At 51.2% G+C, this 21,725-nt stretch overlaps 1 pseudogene across 1 annotated transcript in view; it reads right to left on the bottom strand.

Annotated features, from left to right (window-relative positions):
- Positions 1 to 8,938, bottom strand: part of LOC148506379 (uncharacterized) — a 46,924-nt pseudogene extending 37,986 nt beyond the window's left edge. The window contains exons 1-2 of the transcript XR_015869796.1: positions 8,891 to 8,938; positions 2,417 to 2,619 (exon numbers count right to left, since the gene is read on the bottom strand). The product of XR_015869796.1 is annotated as an uncharacterized LOC148506379 (transcript). The remainder of the gene's footprint in view (positions 1 to 2,416; positions 2,620 to 8,890) is intronic.
- Positions 8,939 to 21,725: the final 12,787 nt, after the last annotated feature.

The raw sequence follows: 21,725 nt of genomic DNA, 5'->3' as shown, positions 1-21,725 counted from the left end.
GCACCGTTGCTGTCCCCACAGCCCTTGCTTCTGGCTAACAGGGAGCCTGGAACGTCACCACGCAGCCTGTATCGCTGCAGCAGTGACACCCACAGCAACCTTTGGACACTACAGGGAGACACCCTGCTGTAATTACAGCTGCCCGGAGCATCTTCCAAACTCTCCCGCCCCTTATGCGTGACATCATCATGTTGCGAGGCCGACAGAGGGCGCTTAGATCCCTTGTTACGACTCTGTTTGGAACTAGTGACTTTCAGAGACAAATAAATATATGACTACACCAGGAAATTTCTAGATCACAGTGTGCCCACTATCCAGGTATGTAATATAGGGGATGTGCCTGCAATACAATGCATTTTACAGATTTGTGTGGGAGCTTGTAATGAGCTGCTCACATTTAGGAATAAATTGGTCAAATAAATGCAATGATGTGACATTCTCGGGCATACACTGTGCTGGCATTTGTCATTGGATCATATCCTTCCAGATCTCTAATCCAGTGCATTTCCATCCCAGTCCTCAGGACATAATAGCAGTGCATGTTTTCCAGGTCTCCTCACAGAATCACAAGTGAAATAATTAGAACCAGCTGTGAATCTCTTTACATGTGTCAGCCAGTAATAAAGGGTGTGGTATACCAGTTCCACATTCACCAGGTCAGCAATCAGAATGGCGACACGAGAATGTGGATATGTTCTGAATGACAACAGGGCCTCAGTGTCGACATTTACCATGTCGGCATCCACAATGTCGACACTAACATAATGCATACTTGCCGACAATCAGCTGTTTGTCGGCTAACAGCGGGGGTGCGTGTCCGGACAGCTGTGACACGCTGGGGGAGGAGCCGGGGGCGGGGCCACACGATCGCGTCATTGTGCCTCTGCCCCCTCTTCACAATACCGTTATTTTTGGCACTGTGAAGCAGGGGGCGGGGCCACGATGGCACGATTCAGCGCAAATCACGTCACCGCCCCCCCTCGCTGCAGGGATTTCTAGTGTATTCTGGAGGGAGGTTGGGGAATGTCGGGAGGCGTGCCTGCCTTTCCGGGGGGCTGGGAGTAGCACCCGATATTCGGGAGGCTCTCGGCCAAATCGGGAGGGTAGGCAAGCCTGACATAATGTTGTCGACATGAAGTCCCAAGGGCTGGAGTGGAGAAGCTCTGCAGACAGATAATAGACTAAGGGGGAGATGTATTAACGGCGACTTCGCCGATGCGATACATCCCCCTTGACTTCGCGTGCATACCAATACCAAGGATTTCGCAAAGGACAGCTCTCTCGATGAGAGCTGTCCTTTGCGATGCTGCCGGACAGAGGGACTTCCGGGTTGAACACCGAGAAGTCCTTCTGCGCATGCGCAGAAGGCCGCGGGGGCTCATGGGAGGGATCCGATCGGATCCCTCCCAGCCACGAGCGTCGCGTTAAGAAGCCCATAGGCTTCTATTGGGTAATGCGTTACCTAGCGACGCGAAGCAGGCTTAATACATACGGGGAATACGGTAAAACCCCCGAAAACTGCATTTTCGGGGGTTTTACCACATTTTTGCCGTTAATACATCTCCCCCTAAGGGGTCTATGTACTAAGGAGCATTAGGAGACAGAGTGAAAAGTGATAAGTCTGTGATAAGGTACCAGCCAATCAGCTCACAACTGTCATTTTTCAAACACAGCCTGTGAGATAACAGGTGGGAGCTGATTGGCTGGCACCTTATCACTTTTCACTCTGTCTCCTAACACTGCTTAGTACATAGACCCCTAAGTAACTGCCTGTCATTAGTACAAAGAGTCAGGGGGCGCATTCTATGGGAGAGGTAGGGGAACAGATATTAACATTTTGCTGGCAATAAGGCAATCATCATCATTTATTTACAAGGCAGCACAGATCCCGCAGGATGATGGATAGAGTTTTGGGGATCGGTATATTTAGGGGCTATGAGAACCTGGAGATGGGGCCTGTGAAAGCGTCTATACAGTGGCGCAACTACTATAGGTGCAGGGAGTGCGGCTGCTATGTAGCCCGGACCGACCTGGGGCCCAGCCCTCCCCCTGCAGTTACGGTGCCAGGCTTTGGTCCCCCCTACATACTCCCCCACCCGCACCCTCCTCAATTTACCTGCTCCGTGGTCGCGTCCTCCCGGTTGGCTCCGGCTCTCCTCACTGACTTATACTGGAAGGAAGCGTGGTTACCTCCTCCCAGCATCAGTCAGTGAGGAGAGATGGAGCCGCCCGGGAGAGGAGGTGTGGCTGCCCTGCGCAGTGCGACCACGGAGCAAGTAAGTTGGGGAGTGCGGGGATGAGGACCTTGGGGGGCCCGTGAAAATATTGCTATGAGTCCCCCCTTGGCCTAGTTACGCCCCTGCGTCTATACATATATGGCACTGCATGTCATGTACACGTATCACTGTCATCTTACTTTCGCAGGTCATCCCAGCTCGGCAGTACTTCATGTGACTGATCCATGTGTCCAGGCTGCGGCACCGGGGCAGCGCAACGTTCTGTGTGATTGTCATGGGCCTCCTCACACTCCTTACACTGATGGCCATAGAACAGGATGACCAGCTGCTCATACAGGAATCTGCAGGATGACGGCTCCATGGCTGAACGCTGGAACGCCGGCTGTGGATTGGGTGAATTGAAAGTTACTGAACAATACAATACAGTGACATGGATATACATCACATCTCATGCTGATTGTTTCCCAACAGTATTTGCATTTAGATAGACAGGAGGACTAAACATTACAAGAGGACTATTTTATTTATTAATGTTAATTGTGGACAAGCTGGTTTAGCCTTTAAAATGATTGAGACTTCGAAAATACTGGGAGACTTGCATAGATCCCTGCAGCGGCTGAAAATTGCAAGCTATTACATTAGCCCTAAGGCTGGCTAGTAAGCCAAACCAATATATTAAGAGTTATGGTATAACATACCTTTGTTAACTCTATTTCTTCGAGGTCCATGACTAAACGCCCACGATGGTGTCATGGATCGAGTAGAATGTACTGTCACTGTGTTTGGAACAGAGAGATCAGCTTGTGTGTAAGCTTGAGAAATTGTCGTACGAAGCCACCTAGCTAGAGTGTTTGTTAGCTGGCCAGCCTCGCTTATGACAGCCATACAACACAAAAAGAGAATCCGATTTCCTAACGGAGTTGGTGCGATCCATGTAGATTCGTAGGGTGCGTAGGGTGATTTTGAGCTGGCCACCAAAGCAGAGGTATACAGGGCCATGATCTGGGAAAAAGAAGCCCAAGGGGGTCCTGCCCAGGAGCTGGTAGGCCGGACTAATGTGGTGACTCCTTGTAACAGTGACCACATAATCTATTCTGTATGAAATCCTGAGGGGACAACCCACCATACATGAAACCAGCACAGGGGCTTCTGCCTCCCGCTTCTCGTTTTCTTTGGACATCACAATATCCCTAATGTTATGCAAAGTAATATAATACAATGTGACAGTGTTTCATACCCAAAATAACCCGCACACCTGTAGCAGAGGGCTTATGACGAGAAACAGCAGTGATTGTTTATAACTGTCAGTTATTCAGGAATAACAGCAGTATAACACACAACAGATCTACACAAGTCACATACAATGCAAAAAAAATAAATTATATATATATATATATATATATATATATACATACACACATACATACATACACACACACACACAATAAGCTCTTAGTCAACTACGAACATGCACACATGGCTAAGGCCCATATTCAGTTTGGAGCGCAAAGTCCGAGGCCGGACTTTTTGCCGTCATCGGAGGTTTTACCTCCGAAAAAGTATTGCACGCGTACCCGCGTATCCCCGTATTCAATTGCAAATGTGCGAAAACGGGACCCGGCAAAATCAAAAACCGCCAAAAAGTTCTGACGGTTTTGGGGAAATCAGCCTGAGACCCCCGAAAAGATGCTCTGACATGTGGGTTCACTATGGCTACCCCCGATTAGCCCTGCTGAAGGTATTTGGAGTCTTTGAATGGTCTCACTAGGTGCTATTTAGCGTCTTTGGTGACAGCGGTGAAGAATAGTATTTAGCAATTTTTTTTTGGGGGGGGGGGGGGGGAAGTAGTCCCATCAAATTTGGGGTACATGAAAATGAGTGCAAGCATATTTTAAAGTTGCTAAAGGAAAGCATTAAATAGCACCAAAAACGCACCTTCAGCAAGCACCTGCTATAAAAAATACACCTCCCCCATACTTCCAGACACCCCCAAAAGCTATTTTGTACCCCCACTTTGATTTTTTTTCACCCATTCTTTCAAAGTGCTTTTTTTGGGGTGTCTTTAGTGGTTATTTTTTGCATTTTCTTTTACGCAATTAGCGTCAAGGGGGGTGTACAAAGGGTTCAGGGGGTTGCCGCAATTTTGCACCCCAAAACCCGATTCTGCACTTTTTCCCGCAGGGCATTCATTGCCGATACTTTTCCGCTGGTTACAATGCGCAAACTTTTCACACCGGCGAAAAGTGGGTGAAATTGAATACGGAGATAAATTAAATCGGGAAAATGACGTCATCGGCGAAAAAGTTTTGCCGAAACTGACTTTTCGCTCCAAATTGAATACGGCCCTAATTAGGATATCGAGCTCTGTATAACCCGGCCATCCAAGGAGAGGTATACAGGAAGACTAACCAAGCCTCCTGAGAAAACATTTGCAAGTAACCTACAACAAGTGTAGGGTTAACAATGCCAAGTGACCCCCTTCACAGAAATAAAATAAATATTAAGCACTCTATAACCCCTTACACCGGTAGTTTGGGGGTTAGGAAGAAACAAAAAGTAAAAACTTTTTCTTCAACAGTAGCATAAGTCACACAAAATCCTTGCCAAAGGACATTAAAATCAACTACCTAAACACATTAGTTTGGTAAGATCTACAGTACATGAAGACATATATTTGGAAAAGGACATTAAAATCAACTACCTGAACACATCAGTTTGTTAGGATCTACCTGCATATAATATATTTGCAAATAGGCACTAAATCGCGGTCACATTGGTAGGATATAAGTGCAATGCATACAAATAGGCACTGAAACACAAACAACCATAGTTGGTAGGATTCCAGTGCTATATACCTTCCTAGGAAAAAGGTATACTCACAGATAGACCAAATTTCCCCTCAGCCAGCGCTCAACTGCAGCTGAGTGTCCCTAATTAATTAGGAGAGAGGGGGATGGGCAGCCCAGTCTTCACAAGTATATGTGATGTACAATTTAACCCCTACAGACCTGCAGCTGGATGTTAATTGGAGCACTTCCCTAATGGGCCCCATACATATGCGATGGATTACCGCGATTCCGCGATGCTGCAACCCGGCATCGCAGGATCGCAGAAATCCAACATGTCGGATTTTGGCGTTTTGACGATCGCGATCAAAAAATGATCGCAATTGTCAAATCGCGGACACTTAACATGTCAAATGTCTGCGATCCGGCGACGGATCGCAGAACATCGATGGTGGGCGATCGAAAATTTCCGATCTAAGCCCTGCATCGCGGCGATCAGCCGCAGATGTATGGGCACCTATAGTCATATAAAGTAACAATGTAATGTGACAAACTTCACAGTTATAACTGACAGTTTTTTCAGAAAAATAGAGGCAGTATAACACAGCAAAACCTAATGCATTTAAGCAATATATTTGCAATAGGCTCTTCAATCAGCTACAAAAAGCACAAACAGCTTAGGCCCGTATTCAATTTGAGGCGAAAAGTCCAGACTTTTTGCCTGCTGGACTTTTCGCCTCCTTCACTTGTTTTCCAGGCGGAAAAGTATTGCGCGCGTGCCCGATATTCCCCGTATTCAATTTAAAAGGACGCGAAAATGGGACCCGGCGAAACTTGGATCGGCGAAAAAAAACGGGAATTTACAGGAAATCATCCTGGGACCCCCCTAAAGATGTACAGACATGTGGGATCACTGTGGGTAACCCCGTTTTGCATGCAGAAGGGAAGTCGGGATTTTAAATAGTCGCGGCAGGTGCATAAATGCGACTTGAAGAAATTGATGTAGAAGAGCATTTAGCAATTTTTGGGGGGAAAGATAACTATGCCCAACAAATTTGGGGTACATGAAAATGGGTGCAAGCATATTTTTCCCTAAAAGGATTTTAAAAAATGAATAAAAAAATGCACCTGCCGCTACTCCCCGCAATGAAGAAAACACCTGCCACATACTACCGAACCCCTCTGGAATCTATTTTGGTACTCTAGGATGTGTTCCCGCTTTCCTTTTTTATTTAAACCCCAAAATGTAAAATATTTTTTGGGGTGTCCCGATTTATTATTATTTTTTTTTAACACAGATTGTTTTTAGGGGGCATTTCCAAGTGTGCAGGCTATTTTTTTTAAGCCTGTGCCCCTAAACCCCAATTCTGCACTTTTTTTCGCTAGCTAAAGTCTGGCGAAAAATTATCCCCTGGTTTTTTTACATTGACTTTTCGCACTGGCGAAAAGTCAATTTAATTGAATACGGGGATAATTTAAATAGGCGAAAATGATGTCATCAGCGATAAATTATCACCGATAATGCGCAGTACAGGGAAAGGGTTTTGGTTTAGGGCTCCTGGGGGGGACTTAGGGTCATAGCTCGCAAGAATTGTGAGAAAGGTAAATAATTTTTAAGCGGGTCTGGATGTGCACTACTCGCCAATAAGATATTTTTTCTATCTGTGAGAATAATCTACCTTCACTTTTGGTAATTATCATATCAAGAAAATTCACACAGTGTGTGTCAGTAGTATCAGCTTCTGTCATTTATCTACAGTAGCACATCCTATAAAATGACCGAATCTGATTGGTTGCTATGAGCAACTTTTACACTTAGGACCTCATTCAGAGCCGGACGCTATTTGCGCTCGCTCATTCAGAAAAAGGGTCTGGATATTTAAATTGAGCGCTCGCTCTTTGCGGTCTGTTGACGCCTCTATGTCTGAGCGAGCGTCCGAAACATGTGCTCGCTATTTTGTAAAGACGCCCCTTGGCCGCTCGCATCATACGTCATTTCCGCTATTTATTAGATTAATCGAGTACATCGAAAGGCGTATGAACTGCTCGCAATTCTTGTGGTAGGATTTTCCTACCGCTATCACTGCGAGCAGTTCAGGCTCAAAGACAACCAAGTTACGTGGTCGATGATGCTGCTTTGTTAATTATGCACACCCTTAAAACGCCCGTTTTGACCGTTTGGCACGCCTGCGTTCGGATCTCCACTCCCTGTTTTCAAGCACCTTCCCCTGTTACCACCCACAAACGCCTCATTCTGTCACTCAAATTACCAGCCCCTCGTTGTTTTACGAGCACACGATTTCCGACCGCACTGACTGGTTGGCGCATGCGCATTGCGACCCATACGCATGCGCAGATGTGCGAACATCACTCGGTGCGAGCAAGCGGCCGCTTACGAGCGGCTCTGAATCAGACCCTTAATCTCTCTTGAAGGTTTGATACATGACAATGTAGTTCAGCTCCATATAAAACATATATCTGGGCAGCACAGAGTGTGTAATGGTTAGCATTACTGCCTCACAGGTCATGGGTTCAATTCACTACTATAACTATATGGAGTTTGTATGTGCACCCTGTGCTTGCGTGGGGGGCACTTCGGTTTCCTCCCACACTCCAAGAATACACAGGTAGGTTAATTGGCTCCCAACAAAAATTAACCCTAGTGTGTATATGTGTGTGAGCTTGTGGTAGGGAATATTTGTGTATGTGTGTGAGCATGTGGTAGGGAATATAGGGCCTGATTCAGAGCCGCTCGTAAGCGGCCACTCGTTCGTTCCGACCGATGTTCGCACAACTGCGCATGCGTACGGATTGTAATACGCATGCGCAAACCAGTCAGTGCGGCCGAAAATCGTGTGCTCGCTAAATAGCGAATGCCTACTATTTTGAGTGACAGAAGGAGGCGTTTGTGGGTGGTAAAAGGGGAAGGTGCTTGAAAACGAGGAGTGGAGATCCGAACGCAGGCGTGCCAAACGGTCAAAACGGGCGTTTTAAGGGTGTGCATAATTACTAAAGCAGCGTCATCGACCACGTCACTTGGTTGTTTTATAGTCAGAACTGCTCGCATGATTGTGGTAGGAAAAACTAACCACAAGAATAGCGAGCAGTTCATACGCCGTCCGATGTACTCGATTAATCTAATAAATAGCGGACATGACATATGATGCGAGCGGCCAGGGGGCGTTTTTTTCAAAATTACGTTTGCATGTTTTGTTCGCTCGTTCAGACATAGAGGCGTGAACAGACCGCAAAGAGCGAACGGTTAATTTAAATAGCAGCCCCTTTTTCTGGACGAGCGAGCGCAAATAGCGTCCGGCTCTGAATCAGGCCCATAGAGTGTAAGCTCCACTGGGGCAGGGAGTGATGTGAGTGGCCAAATATGCTCTGAAAAGCGCTGCAGAATATGGGTGCGCTATATAATGGTAATAATTAAATAAATATTTGAGTGCGGCAGTGCCACCTGTGGTAGTTTAGAGGAACTGACTCATGTGACTTGTGAACTACATGTGCCAGTGTAATGCGATCGCAGCTGTGATTACAGCTGTGTGTATGCACCGCAGCAGCGAAAATATGCTAATTTTAGCAAAGATCACCCGAGCATTTTTGTTTTGTTTTTATCTCCCGTTCCCCATTTTATGAACCTATCTCCTTCAATGTATGTCCCACCTGCCTGGTGCTATATAACTCTCATACCCAATGTTAGACAGTGATGACAACAGAGTCAATGAGATGGCAGCTAGGCAGACAGGAGATATATTATACACACATGATTCCTGCAGCTTTGTCCTGACCTATGTAATGCAGACTGACATCCTAGCAATACACATTAATAACACTTACAGGATTACTGAGTATGAGCAAACTCACTTGTTGCCTCTGTCCACTTGAAAGTCTGTAATAATCTGTGTGCTGGAAAGTCTGTTTTACTGAGAGAGAATTCCCCTAATGAGTCACCGAAGCTCCTTTGCTACTTAAAGAGACACTAACACGGAAATGGTAACTAGCTAGTAACTATCTATTTCTATAATAGCACATGCTGCTTGACAATGCGGGACACATACTTGCCTACATTTATATTCTCCCCTCCGGGACAGCAGATGGGGTGGGTCCAGGTATATCTCGTCATTCATCTCTGCCCCCTCATACCATAATGCCATATGAATTGCAGTCTATGAAGAGGGGGTGACAGTACTGCGGCAATTTGCATAGTGCATCTTCCATGACTTTATTCTGTGAAATATCAGAAAGCGAATGTGCACCAGTAGACCACCTAGGGGGGGGTTTCCCGGCACCAACAACCCTTTAACAGGAGGAGGACGGTGCGGGTCTCGTGGTGTGATATAGGGGGCATGATGCTGCATAGGCAGGCTCGCCGACTTTCTGGCTGCCTCTTGCGGGAGAAGCAGCCAGCTCGACACAGTTGGGAGGTGTGGCAAAGAATAGAGGGTGGGCCGGGGGCGTGACATCATGATCGCGTCATCGCGGCCCTGCCCCTGGCAACATAATGCCTGTAATTTTGACATTGTGTCGCCGGGGGCGGGGCCACGATGGCGCAACTTAGCGTGAATCACGTCATCAGGCCCCCCGCGCCCCCGATGCAGGTAAATATTTTTACTGTTACATCCGGCGGGTGGGAGGGGGAAATTTCTTCCCAGGACATATGCCTACTGTTCCGGGAAGTCAGGAGCGGCACACGATTTTCAGGAAGCTCCCAACCAAACCGGGATAACAGACATGTATTGGCATAGGAGGTAGCATGGGGTCGTGGCGGAGCAATCTCGTCATCGTGGCCATGCTCCCCGCTGGTAGTTTAGGGCTTGGCTACAATGACGCAATTCAAATTGCAGCATCTGCCGCCCGGATCGCCCACTTCATCCAGCAAGTAGGCAACTGGGGACGGGCAGCTCCGGGAGACTTGCCCTTTTTTTTCCGGGAGCGCCACCTGATTTTTGGGAGCCTCCTGGCTCTCGTGGGAGAGTAGACATGTTAGCACCAGCTGCAGAGGAGCCGTGGTGACTGATGTGAGGAGCGGGAGGTCAGACGGTGGTCTACTTAGAGGCGTAGTGACTGACATGAGGAGCGGGAAGTCAGACAGTGGGCTAATTAGAGGCGTGGTGACTGACATGAGGAGCGGGAGGTCAGACAGTGGGCTAATTAGAGGCATGGTGACTGACATTAGAAGCGGGAGGTCAGACAGTGGGCTAATTAGAGGTGAGGTGACATGAGGAGCGGGAGGTCAGACAGTGGGCTAATTAGAGGCGTGGTGACTGACATGAGGAGCAGGAGGTCAGACGGTGGGCTAATTAGAGGCATGGTGGCTGACATGAGGAGCAGGAGGTCAGACAGTGGGCTAATTAGAGGCGTGGTGGCTGACATGAGGAGCAGGAGGTCAGACGGTGGGCTAATTAGAGGCGTGGTGACTGACATGAGGAGCAGGAGGTCAGACAGTGGGCTAATTAGAGGCGTGGTGACTGACATGAGGAGCGGGAGGTCAGACAGTGGGCTAATTAGAGGCATGGTGACTGACATGTGGAGCAGGAGGTCAGACGGTGGGCTAATTAGAGGCGTAGTGACTGACATGTGGAGCAGGAGGTCAGACAGTGAGCTAATTGGAGGCGTGGTGACTGACATGAGGAGCGGTAGGTCAGACAGTGGGCTAATTAGAGGCGTGGTGACTGGCATGAGGATCGGGAGACCAGACAGTGGGCTAATTAGAGGCATGGTGTCTGACATGAGGAGCGGGAGGTCAGACAGTGGGCTAATTCGTGGTGACTGACATGAGGAGCAGGAGGTCAGACAGTGGGCTAATTAGAGGCGTGGTGACTGATGTGAGGAGCGGGAGGTCAGACGGTGGTCTACTTAGAGGCGTAGTGACTGACATGAGGAGCGGGAAGTCAGACAGTGGGCTAATTAGAGGCGTGGGGACTGACATGAGGAGCGGGAGGTCAGACAGTGGGCTAATTAGAGGCGTGGTGACATGAGGAGCGGGAGGTCAGACAGTGGGCTAATTAGAGGCGTGGTGACTGACATGAGGAGCAGGAGGTCAGACGGTGGGCTAATTAGAGGCGTGGTGGCTGACATGAGGAGCAGGAGGTCAGACGGTGGGCTAATTAGAGGCGTGGTGACTGACATGAGGAGCGGGAGGTCAGCCAGTGGGCTAATTAGAGGCATTGTGACTGACATGAGGAGCGGGAGGTCAGACAGTGGGCTAATTGGAGGCATGGTGACTGACATGAGGAGCGGGAGGTCAGACAGTGGGCTAATTAGAGGCGTGGTGACTGACATGAGGAGCGGGAGGTCAGATGGTGGGCTAATTAGAGGCGTAGTGACTGACATGTGGAGCAGGAGGTCAGACGGTGGGCTAATTAGAGGCGTAGTGACTGACATATGGAGCAGGAGGTCAGACAGTGAGCTAATTGGAGGCGTGGTGACTGACATGAGGAGCGGTAGGTCAGACAGTGGGCTAATTAGAGGCGTGGTGACTGGCATGAGGATCGGGAGACCAGACAGTGGGCTAATTAGAGGCATGGTGTCTGACATGAGGAGCGGGAGGTCAGACAGTGGGCTAATTCGTGGTGACTGACATGAGGAGCAGGAGGTCAGACAGTGGGCTAATTAGAGGCGTGGTGACTGATGTGAGGAGCGGGAGGTCAGACGGTGGTCTACTTAGAGGCGTAGTGACTGACATGAGGAGCGGGAAGTCAGACAGTGGGCTAATTAGAGGCGTGGGGACTGACATGAGGAGCGGGAGGTCAGACAGTGGGCTAATTAGAGGCGTGGTGACATGAGGAGCGGGAGGTCAGACAGTGGGCTAATTAGAGGCGTGGTGACTGACATGAGGAGCAGGAGGTCAGACGGTGGGCTAATTAGAGGCGTGGTGGCTGACATGAGGAGCAGGAGGTCAGACGGTGGGCTAATTAGAGGCGTGGTGACTGACATGAGGAGCGGGAGGTCAGCCAGTGGGCTAATTAGAGGCATGGTGACTGACATGAGGAGCGGGAGGTCAGACAGTGGGCTAATTGGAGGCATGGTGACTGACATGAGGAGCGGGAGGTCAGACAGTGGGCTAATTAGAGGCGTGGTGACTGACATGAGGAGCGGGAGGTCAGATGGTGGGCTAATTAGAGGCGTAGTGACTGACATGTGGAGCAGGAGGTCAGACGGTGGGCTAATTAGAGGCGTAGTGACTGACATGTGGAGCAGGAGGTCAGACAGTGAGCTAATTGGAGGCGTGGTGACTGACATGAGGAGCGGTAGGTCAGACAGTGGGCTAATTAGAGGCGTGGTGACTGGCATGAGGATCGGGAGACCAGACAGTGGGCTAATTAGAGGCATGGTGACTGACATGAGGAGCGGGAGGTCAGACAGTGGGCTAATTCGTGGTGACTGACATGAGGAGCAGGAGGTCAGACAGCAGTGGGCTAATTAGAGGCGTGGTGACTGACATGAGGAGCAGGAGGTCAGACAGTGGGCTAAGTAGAGGCGTGGTGACTGACATGAGGAGCAGGAGGTCAGACAGTGGGCTAATTAGAGGCGTGGTGACTGACATGAGGATCGGGAGGTCAGACAGTGGGCTAATTAGAGGCGTGGTGACTGACATGAGGAGCGGGAGGTCAGACAGTGGGCTAATTAGAGGCGTGGTGACTGACATGAGGAGCAGGAGGTCAGACAGTGGGCTAATTAGAGGCGTGGTGACTGACATGAGGAGCGGGAGGTCAGACAGTGGGCTAATTAGAGGCGTGGTGACTGACATGATGAGCGGGAGGTCAGACAGTGGGCTAATTAGAGGCGTGGTGACTGACATGAGGAGTTGGAGGTCAGACAGTGGGCTAATTAGAGGCATGGTGACTGACATGAGGAGCGGGAGGTCAGACAGTGGGCTAATTAGAGGCGTGGTGACTGACATAAGGAGTGGGAGCTCAGACAGTGGGCTAATTAGAGGCGTGGTGACTGACATGAGGAGCGGGAGGTCAGACAGTGGGCTAATTAGAGGCGTGGTGACTGACATGAGGAGTGGGAGGTCAGACAGTGGGCTAATTAGAGTATGTGGAGTAGGGAAGATGATCCCGCTTCATTTTTTGTAATCTCAGGATTTGGGATTGAAATATACAAAGAAACTATTATTATTCTCAGAGAAATGTCATTTTAATTTATTAAATAATTGGAAAACTAATTTGAAACTTTTAGATTACACACTTTTTACAACATAGAGGGGCCTATTCATCAAAACATAATTATCACATGCGATAATTATGGCTTGAACTCGCTGCTTGTTCAAACACAATTTAGGAGGCATTCATCATGCCTCATTCATCAAGCCTCATTCATCATGCCTCCTGCCCTAAACTATCATTTCCGAAAAACTGCTGTTTCTACGAAGCAGTTTCTCGGAAGTGAGAAACTTTTCACTGCCTGTAGCCAAGCTGCAGACTTCACTGCCTCCCCCGCCGCGGGTATACAATCCGGTTCCCCCTCCATGCCGTGGGTGCCCGACCCCTCCCAACCCCCTCCCGCGGTAGTACAATCTGGAACCCCCCACCGCGGGTGTCAGGCCCGCCTCCTTCTGCTTCCATCTCCTTAGCCCGGCTCACCTGTCTTCTTTTGGTGAGTCTGGGCCACATGTCTGCAGTGCCCCTGGAGCTCTCGGCAGTACAGACACAGCAGGGAGGGACCTGAATAGACCCCACTGCTGTGGATGCCGTGTAAAACAGCAGCCTGTGAAGATTATTGGGGGCTGAACGCCATCTCAGAGTGGTGTTCAGTAACATCATCAAGTTCCGAAAATGCTCTGACAGTTATTTTTTACAAAAGTTAATTATCACATGCTTTTGCGAAAAATAAGGGATGATGAATAGGCCCCTATGTCTGCAAATAGGCAGCTTTAAAAAGGAGATAACAGATGTCTCTGACGGGATGCGGTTAAATCACAGCCATCCGGATTGCCGGCCATCGGAATCCCGACAGCGGGAGGCCGACCCGGGACTAAAGATAGGCGTTGAAAAGCTGACGCTTATCGTTAGCTCAGCCCCCCCCTATGTGCGTGCACCGAAAAATGGGCGTGGTCACATGCCACAAGGGGCATGGCCACTGAAAAATGGGGCGTGTCAACATGACACACACCCCTTTCTCGTCACTCTGGGAACAGTCCTTTCCATTCCATATGCACCTTAATGCAGTGCCCCTTATACAGTCCCCCTTATGCAGTGCCACCAGTAGTGCCCATTATACAGTACCCCCAGTATGCAATGCCCCCAGTAGTGGTCCCCTTTATGCAGGCCTCATTAGTGCCCCCTTATACAGTATCCCAGTAGTGGTCCCCCTTATGCAGGCCCCCAGTAGTGCCCCTTATACAGTACCCCCAGTATGAAATGCCCCAAGTAGTGGTCCTCCTTATGCAGGCCCCCATTAGTGTCCCTTACACAGTACCTCAGAAGTGGTCCCCCTTATGCAGCCAGGCCCCCCATTAGTGCCCCTTACACAGTGTCCCCCCAGTAGTGGTCTCCCTTATGCAGGCCCCCATTAGTGTCCAGTGCCCCCAGTAGTGAGCCCCTTATGCAGCCAAGCCCCCAATAGTGTCCTTTACACAGTGCCCCCAGTAGTTTTCCCCCTTATGCAGGCCCCCAGTAGTTATCACACACACAACATAAAAAACAGGCTTACCTGAATCCCCGTTCCTGCCGCTGCTTCTCCATCTCCGTCCTCCCGCTCGGTCCCGCTCTGCATTATGGGAGAGACGTCATGACGTCTCTCCCATCACCCACTGCAGGAGCCGGACGGTGGAGCTCTCATTGGCTGCTAAAACACACACATTGCCGCCGGATAGTACTGGCGCCGGCGGCGATGTGTGTGTAAATGTGTAGTGTAGACCGCACTCAGGGCCTGATTCAGAGTTGGGAATAGAGAGAGATATCTCTCTCAACTGATCATCTTGGTGACACCATGCTGCACTGCAGGGGGGGCAGATGTAAAATGTGCAGAGAAATTTAGATTTGGGAGGAGTGTTTCCAAACTGACATCTAAATTGTAGAGTAATAATAAAGATGTGCAGTATTTGTGGGCTACACGCAAAAGCAGCCAGTATTTACCCCACATGTAATAAAATGTATGTATTTACACCCCTTGCATTGCAATATGGTTTGTTCAGGTTCACAGTTGAGAGATATATCTCACTCTATTCCCAACTCTGAATCAGGCCCTCACTGCGGTCTGCACTGCACTAGCTGACCAGGGAGGGCCTGTACTGTGGCCGGCGCCGCTCCCCATGCCGCCGGTCTCACGGTGCCCACACTGCCAGTCTCCAGGGCTAGGGTTAGGCTAGGGGAAGGGGGGTCAGGGTTAGGCACTCCGGAGGTAGGTTAGGGTAAGGCCCCTCCCCCGGGGAGGGTTAGGTTTAGGGTGCGGAAAGGGGGGGTTAGGTTTAGGCACCCCTGGGGGGACTTAGGGTTAGGCACCACTGGGGGAGGTTAGGGTTAGGCACCCTTAAAGTAGGGTTAGGGGGGGAGAGGGTTAGAGCACTTACCTGCTGCTGTGAGGATATCCTCCCTTCGGGCTTCCGGCATCCGTATGAGAACTGGCGGCAGCTGTGGGTATTTCTTACCAATTCCGTCTCTGACAGGTGGAGACTGAGGGTTAGGACCACACTTGTTATTTGGATCAGTGGTCGCATGATTAGAGAACTGTATTTGTATACACTGTACTCACAAGAAGTCACAGCCTCAGGCAGCCGGCAGAGCAATCACAACCTCAGGCAGCCAGTAGAGCAATCACAGCCTCAGGCAGCCGGCAGAGCAGTCACAGCCTCAGGCAGCCGACAGAGCAGTCACAGTCTCAGGCAGCCGGCAGAGCATTCACAGCCTCAGGTAGCCGGCAGAGCAGTCACGGCCTCAGGCAGCCGACAGAGCAGTCACAGTCTCAGGCAGCCGGCAGAGCATTCACAGCCTCAGGTAGCCGGCAGAGCAGTCACAGCCTCAGGCAGCCGGCAGAGCAGTCACAGTCTCAGGCAGCCGGCAGAGCAGTCACGGTCTCAGGCAGCCGCCAGAGCAGTCACAGCCTCAGGCAGCCGGCAGAGCAGTCACAGCCTCAGGCAGCCGGCAGAGCAGTCACAGCCTCGGGCAGCCTGCAGAACAGTCACAGCCTTGGGCAGCCAGCAGAGAAGTCGCAGAGCAGCCACAGCATCAGTCAGCCGGCAGAGCAGTCACAGCATCGGTCAGCCGGCAGAGCAGTCACAATATCGGTCAGCCGGCAGAGCAGTCACAGTCTCAGGCAGCTGGCAGAGCAGTCACAGCCTTAGGCAGCTGACAGAGCAGTCACAGGCTCAGGCACCTGGCAGAACAGTCACAGGCTCAGGCACCCGGCAGAGCAGTAAGAGCCTCAGGCAGCCGACAAAGCAGTCACAGCCTCAGGCATCACGGCCTCAGGCAGCCGACAGAACAGTCACAGTCTCAGGCAGCTGGCAGAGCAGTCACAGCCTCAGGCAGCCGGCAGAGCAGTCACAGCCTCAGTCAGCTGGCAGAGCAGTCACAAGCTCAGGCAGCCAGGCAGAGCAGTCACAGCCTCAGGCAGCCGGCAGAGCAGTCACAGCCTCGGGCAGCCGGCAGAGCAGTCACAGCCTCGGGCAGCCGGCAGAGAAGCCACAGCATCGGGCAGCCGGCAGAGCAGCCACAGCATCGGTCAGCTGGCAGAGCAGCCACAGCATCGGTCAGCTGGCAGAGCAGTCACAGCATCGGTCAGCCGGCAGAGCATTCACAATATCGGTCAGCCGGCAGAGCATTCACAATATCGGTCAGCCGGCAGAGCAGTCACAGTCTCAGGCAGCCGGCAGAGCAGTCACAGCCTCAGGCAGCTGACAGAGCAGTCACAGCCTCAGGCACCCGGCAGAGCAGTAAGAGCCTCAGGCAGCCGACAAAGCAATCACAGCCTCAGGCACCCGGCAGAGCAGTCAGAGCCTCAGGCAGCCGACAGAGCAGTCACGGTCTCAGGCAGCCGGCAGAGCAGTCACGGCCTCAGGCACAGCATCGGTCAGCTGGCAGAGCAGTCACAGCATCGGTCAGCCGGCAGAGCATTCACAATATCGGTCAGCCGGCAGAGCAGTCACAGTCTCAGGCAGCCGGCAGAGCAGTCACAGCCTCAGGCAGCCGGCAGAGCAGTCACAGCCTCGGGCAGCCTGCAGAACAGTCACAGCCTTGGGCAGCCAGCAGAGAAGTCGCAGAGCAGCCACAGCATCAGTCAGCCGGCAGAGCAGTCACAGCATCGGTCAGCCGGCAGAGCAGTCACAATATCGGTCAGCCGGCAGAGCAGTCACAGTCTCAGGCAGCTGGCAGAGCAGTCACAGCCTTAGGCAGCTGACAGAGCAGTCACAGGCTCAGGCACCCGGCAGAACAGTCACAGGCTCAGGCACCCGGCAGAGCAGTAAGAGCCTCAGGCAGCCGACAAAGCAGTCACAGCCTCAGGCATCACGGCCTCAGGCAGCCGACAGAACAGTCACAGTCTCAGGCAGCTGGCAGAGCAGTCACAGCCTCAGGCAGCCGGCAGAGCAGTCACAGCCTCAGTCAGCTGGCAGAGCAGTCACAAGCTCAGGCAGCCGGGCAGAGCAGTCACAGCCTCAGGCAGCCGGCAGAGCAGTCACAGCCTCGGGCAGCCGGCAGAGCAGTCACAGCCTCGGGCAGCCGGCAGAGAAGCCACAGCATCGGGCAGCCGGCAGAGCAGCCACAGCATCGGTCAGCTGGCAGAGCAGCCACAGCATCGGTCAGCTGGCAGAGCAGTCACAGCATCTCGGGCAGCCAGCAGAGCAGTCACAGCCTCAGGCAGCCAGCAGAGAAGGCACAGCCTCAGGCAGCCAGCAGAGAAGTCACAGCCTCAGGCAGCCGGCAGAGCAGTCACAGCCTCAGGCAGCTGGCAGAGCAGTCACAGCCTCGAGCAGCCAGCAGAGAAGTCACAAGATCAGGCAGCCGGCAGAGCAGTCACAGCATCGGTCAGCCAGCAGAGCAGTCACAGCCACAGGCAGCCGGCAGAGCATTCACAGCCTCAGGCAGCCGACAGAACAGTCACAGTCTCAGTCAGCCGGCAGAGCAGTCACAGCATCGGTCAGCCGGCAAAGCAGTCACAATATCGGTATGACGGCAGAGCAGTCACAGTCTCAGGCAGCCGGCAGAGCAGTCACAGCCTCAGGCAGCCGACAGAGCAGTCAGAGCCTCAGGCAGCCGACAGAGCAGTCACGGCCTCAGGCAGCCGGCAGAGCAGTCACGGCCTCAGGCAGCCGGCGGAGCAGTCACGGCCTCAGTCAGCCGGCGGAGCAGTCACAGGCTCAGGCAGCCGGGCAGAGCAGTCACAGCCTCAGGCAGCCGGGCAGAGCAGTCACAGCCTCAGGCAGCCGGCAGAGCAGTCACAGCCTCAGGCAGCTTGCAGAACAGTCACAGCCTCGGGAAGCCGGCAGAGAAGTCACAGCATCGGGCAGCCGGCAGAGCAGTCACAGCATCAGTCAGCCGGCAGAGCAGTCACAATATCAGTCAGCCGGCAGAGCAGTCACAGTCTCAGGCAGCTGGCAGAGCAGTCACAGCCTCAGGCAGCCGGCAGAGCAGTCACAGCCTCAGGCAGCCGGCAGAGCAGTCACAGCCTCGGGCAGCCTGCAGAACAGTCACAGCCTCAGGCAGCCGACAGAGCAGTCACAGTCTCAGGCAGCCGGCAGATTGCAGATTGTCATTGGATTTACCCAGTAGTGCAAACTGCAGTGTGCCCCTAAGCTTTGCGTGTAGTTGCCGGGCCACATTAACCCTTGAGACGGGCCCCTTTTACTATTTCTAAAATATCTGGATTGCTGCCTCCAATTCTGGGATTAAAATCCCAGATTTTTTGAGGCTAAATCCTTGAATCCCGCGGATTGGGATTTCAGGATTAGTAAAAGGGGCTGATTGGAAGGAAATGACGGCTCAGTAACGGACAGCTGCGCACATCCCGGACAGGGAACACGGGCCCTGATTCAGAGCCGGACGCTATTTGCGCACGCTCGTTCATTAAAAAGGGGTGGCTATTCAAATGAACCGTTCGCACTTTGTGGTCTGTTCACGCCTCTATGTCTGAACGAGCGAACAAAACTTGCGGTCGTAATTTTGAAAAAGACGCCCCCTGGCCGCTCGCACCATACGTCATGTCCGCTATTTAATAGATTAATCGAGTACATCGAACAGCGTATGAACTGCTCGCTATTCTTGTGGTTGGTTTTTCCTACCACTATCTTGCGAGCAGTTCTGACTATAAATCAACAAAGTGACGTGGTCAATGAAGCTCCTGTATTAATTATGCACACCCATAAAACGCCCGTTTTGACCTTTAAGCACGCCTGCGTTCTGATTTCCACTCCCCGTTTTCAAGCACCTTCCCCTGTTACCACCCACATACGCCTCCTCCTGTCACTCAAAATAGCAGGCATTCGCTATTTAGCGAATAAACGATTTTCGCCCGCATCGACTGGTTCGCACATGCGTATTAAAATCCGTACGCATGCGCAGATGTGCGAACATCGCTCATAACGAACGAGCGACCGCTTACGAGCGGCTCTGAATGAGGGCCTGTGAGTAAAAGTGAGACATTAGCGGAGCTCTCTTTGAATTTCGTGAGAGACAACTATGTTATTGCTACTGAGTATCAATTTCTTGAAATAAACATTATTTGTATTTAAATTTACATCACATCGCTGCACACACGCTACACTACCGGCCCCAACTGTGCACACAAAAGGGGCGATTCAGACCCGGACGCTAAGCTGCGCTTTCTTGCAGCCGTCAGGGGGCGGATATGCAAATGCCGCGATCGCACAGCCAGGCTAAAGGACGCCCTCTATGTCGTAGAGAGTGACGGCAGAGTGAGCGCACGCTGGTGTAATGACGCCCACTTTTCTCTCTTCGCACACGTCATCTCCAGGAAGTGTATGATTAATCAGTAACATCGAGAGGCATCGGAGCTGCTCGCAGCCCTTAAGGTAGACCCTACAAGCACTGCGATCACTGCAGGCTGAAATACCACCAGGTGACGTGTACAATGATGCTGACATGCTAATTATGCACACCCAATGAACGCCGTTTTGACGCTCAGACACGCCTGCGTTCGCACATTCATTCCCCCGTTTTCCCTGACCTACCCCTCTTACCACCCACAAACGGCACTGTCTGTCACTCCAAGGAGCGGCCTGTCTGCGGGCTTCGAGCGAGCACTTCCCCATCGCACAGACTGGTTCGCGCATGCATATTTTGCCACATACGCATGCGCAGACGGGCGACAATCACCCACAGCGAGCGAACACGGTTTAGCGTCCGGGTCTGAATCGGCCCCGTAGAGCCTACAAATTGACCAGGACCTTGCTGTTAATTACCTGATTCCAGGTGTACGGACAGCGTGAGCTATGGGCCTGCTATTTGGTAAGTGACAATACACTATAAAATCATTAGCATTTTATTGCACCGTGTTTGTAAATATCTTTGATATCTCTATATCATAGAGGAGCTCTGAGCCAGAGTTTTGCTATAATTGTGAATTAAATTTTTCTTCAATTATTTAACCGCAACAGGTTTTACCAAAACACCAGATTCCGAAATAAATATTGTTAATTCCTATGTCTCTGCATTTGGGAAAACCCCTTACTTCTCAGCTGCTGTGGCATGGTCCAGCAAGCAGTCACTAGCAGTGAGTGACTGACAAACATCCGGGTACGCCCACCCTCACCACACCGGGGTACCACATATATACTGTATGGTCAGTATACAACCCTTGCTCCATCAATAGATCTATGACTCCCCTGGTGACTCAGTAACCCAATCCTGAAAGGACTTGTCTCTCTTCTCTATACCCGTTTGCTCCTTGCTGAACAGCCCGTCACACCAAACCATGAGCTTCAGCGGGAGAGAGACTTGGGGTGTCCACTCGATGCGGTTACTTGGTCTGTGGTGAGAGAAATGGTCTCTAGGTCTTCTATCTCCTCTTTGGTTAAGGAGAACACACACAAGATCTGCTATAGCTGGTATCTAGAACCTGCTCGGTTCTGGAAAATGTGTACGGCTCCACCTTGGAGAGGGTGTGGTGGTGTAGGTTGTTTTTTGCATATCTGGTGGTCTTGCCCGAAGTTTGCCCAATTCTGGGATGGGGCCCGGCTGTTCATGTCCTCTCTGCAGTTCTCAAAGTACCAATACCTAAGTCACCTCGGTCTTCTCTCCTTGCCTGCCCAACTGGAGGGTTTGGATAAATATGCTAATAAGCTCTGTATCCTTAATGCAGCTGTAGGTGCCTGATTGCTGGATACTGAGAATGCTCAGATCCTCCTTCCCGCCATCAGCTCCTGAATAACATTTGGTACCTGGCATCCATGGAGAAAATCTCTGCTTATTTGCAGAAGGTCTCCCATAAATCCCTCCAGGTTTGGTGTGACTGGTTTCTCTATAATAACTCTGCGCCCCACGGGGACCTTCCATCTGGATTTTCGGACTTCTTGCTTTAAGAATCTTTGGTCTTGTGTCTACAACCATTTTCTTTGAAGAGCTTTTCTCCCCCCTCCACTGCTGTATGCTGGGGACCCGGATTAGGCCTCCTTCTTCCTGCCACCCCGGTCTCCTCCTTCTCCTTCCCTCTCCCTCCCCTGTCTTTTGTTACATCATAACTCGTGGTTAGTTTTGTTTACTTCTCCCTTTCACGACATAGGTCATATACACGGAACGCT

This window comes from Taudactylus pleione, unplaced genomic scaffold (assembly GCF_031769625.1).
Source record: "Taudactylus pleione unplaced genomic scaffold, aTauple2 ptg000407l, whole genome shotgun sequence".
NCBI classification, from domain to species: Eukaryota; Metazoa; Chordata; class Amphibia; order Anura; family Myobatrachidae; genus Taudactylus; species Taudactylus pleione.
The sequence above is the reverse complement of the archived record's forward strand: the minus strand, read 5'-3'. Positions and strand labels throughout refer to the sequence as shown.